Raw genomic sequence first — 2,897 nt, 5'->3', positions numbered from 1 at the left:
GCAGGGAGCTGGGAGCTTCAAGCCGGGAGCAGGACTGGGAAATGGCTCCAGTTCAATTTCACTTTCGTTTCTTCAAACGGACCTCCCTCTTTGGAAAGTTTGGCCGAGGGGCGGGGCTTGCGCAAAGGAGCACGAGAAAGTCTGGTTTCACTCCGATTACAAGTTTAATCCTTTCCTTGCATGAGAACTGGGCAAGATACGCTTTCTTTAGAAAAACAGCTATAAAATACTGAGCTCATAAATCCCTCATGGCTGTCTTAGGAATACACGGGATAAAGCAAACTGAGAACAAAGCCCCCCTGCGAAGCCTAGCACTGGAGAAAAGAGTCTGGGGCTGTTTTCTTATTCCCAGATCCTAAGATGACCGCGTGTCTCTAAAGTGGAAGGGGGGCCCAAAGCTCTTCAGGTGACTGTCCTCACTGAACTATTTACCCATACTCGAGCATATTAACTGATGTTGTTGCAGTTAAAATAACGGAAAAGGTCTTTTTTCCCTTGCCCTGAGTTCTTTTTCTTTTTAACTGTTTCTGATCAGTAGTCAATAACCAAGACTAACCTGATTTGTAAATTAAATCCTGTACCTCAGACCTTGCAGGAGCTACCTTCTGCATCTGTTATCTTTTAACTCTATGCTAATCACATCCTGTGTTTGGTGCTCACCTTTCTAGCACTCTTTTTGCAGACCACTCCTTGCAGTTCTTCACTTTTTTTTTTTTTGCATTACAGAAAGGAGGCCACAGTACAAGTCAAGAAAGACTATGGACCCAACAACTGGGCTACCAGACAGCAGCCAATGACAGTGCAAGAGGAAGAATACAAGACCCTTACACCTTTGCTCTTTATCGCTGACCCCTGACTGTGAGCCTCATCCATGGAATCCAGATTCCTCCTAGAAGCGGAGCACAGTTCTTGAAGAACAAGCCTACTCTGCTCTCCCTTCCACTGGCTGAGGATTAAAGCCACCTTTCTATTTCCTCCAAACTCTGTCTCTGTATTTTTTATTTGGCTTTAGTGGGCAGACAAAGCCAAGATCTTGGCTGCATCAACATGACCACATAACAGCCAGCATGTAGTAGCAAGATAATAATATCAGCAACTGACTTCAGGATCTACATCACAAAACCATCTCACCTTTCAGCATCCATCCAGGCAAGGGTGAAGTCCTTTACATGCCTCATCTCTTTTTTTTGGGCGAGCTCCTGCAGTGGAAGTGGGAGTCTTAACCACTGGACAGCTAGGGAAGTCCCACCTTATCTCCTTAATCTTCACAACAGCTCTGCAAGGTGGGCATGATTCCCAAATTACAGATGTGGAAATGGAGGCTCCACCAGGGCCATGCTGCTGCTAAATCCAGGTCTGACTGCAGAAAGTCACTCTTCTACACTCCATCATGTTACATGATGGCTTTCAAAAAGGTAACTTTTGTTGCCAATTGATTTCATGATCAGGCTTATATACCTGCTCTATTTTGTCCAAGATGTCTAGGAAAAGATCAGTTCTAATGCTCAACAGCTCTCTTCCCCGCTCACCTGTGAGAATTCTCTTTTTCTGTATTTCATTTCAATTTTATCCCCACTGTGTGAGTGAAAAATATTGCCTGCTGTATCAGTTAAGCAAAGAATGTTGCAGCTATCAAGTCATCACATTAGAGCTATCCCAATAGTGAGCCCTGAGGGAACTCAGGCTAAAAACAATGCCCACCATCCAATCATCCAACTCTGCAGCCCTCTCCTCCATGTCATGGAGGAAACTCAGGATAAGAAAACACAGGCTATATCCAGTTTTCTTTAATTAACAATAATTTCTTGATATTCTGACTACCTGGTCTTTGTTAAAATAACTCATATATATCCTGGCACCTCCCTTATCTCTGGAGCAGTCTCAGAGTTATCTGAGAGGCCGTGTCCTAGGCTTAAATCCTCAGTTTTGTCCACTGAATAAAACACAACTCTCAACTTTTAGGTTGTGCATTTTTTTCAGTGGACACTGCTTATGAGATTTACAAGGCAGTCCCTTCACAGCACTGTCTCCAGCTGATGCCCTTTCTCGCCATCCTCTCATTCCATTGCCCGAGTTGGTGCGAGGTGCGCCCCCCACACCCCGCAACTTCACATTTCTGGTGTAGTGCCCGTTCCCTGCCAGTGCCTTTGTGCATTCTTAGTCTAGCCTTAAATATACTTCCTCCACAGCTTCTGGTGAAAGTCTTTCAAGATCTGCTTCAGATATTATCTCCAAGGGAAGCTTTGCCCCACTTTCGTTGGGGGAGGGGCTGCAATTCGAGGTTCCTTATTTTGTGCTTCTTACTTACTCTTACCCCTACTAGAGCACTTTTACCATCCTCTGAAAATGCCTCTTCTTCATTCATTTAACAGAGACGTCACTAAACACCCAACACATGCCACACACTGTGCTAAGCACTAAGGACATGAGACAAATAAGAGTCCTGCCCCTTCAGCTAACAGTCAGCCTGGTGGGGGAGACCAATGTTTCACACGATCATCACAATGTTATGAACTACTTGTTTATATATCAGCCTTTAGAGCTGTAAGGTCTTCTCCTGGGGCAGGGAACTCCCCACATTCCCTGATACTGGCCTTCAGGGGGCTGGTTAGTTGACTGAATAACAGACTGCTCTGTAGAAAAAACAATGGGCAAAACAGCGGCACACGAATGTCACAAGAGGAAATTAAAAATATCAGTACACACAAGAGACAGTGCTCTATCTCATCACATTAAGGAAATGCAAAGCCAAGCCTCGGTGAGTTACTGTCCATTATCAAATAAGCACTTTAGCAGCTGATGAGAGCGCATGAGAGCAAGGGTGCAGAACAGCTCCTAGTTATGACAGGAAACCTGGGAAAGGTGTGAATCTCCACACCCCACAATTCAGCAATTTC

This window comes from Capricornis sumatraensis, chromosome 2 (assembly GCF_032405125.1).
Source record: "Capricornis sumatraensis isolate serow.1 chromosome 2, serow.2, whole genome shotgun sequence".
NCBI classification, from domain to species: domain Eukaryota; kingdom Metazoa; phylum Chordata; class Mammalia; order Artiodactyla; family Bovidae; genus Capricornis; species Capricornis sumatraensis.
The sequence above is the reverse complement of the archived record's forward strand: the minus strand, read 5'-3'. Positions refer to the sequence as shown.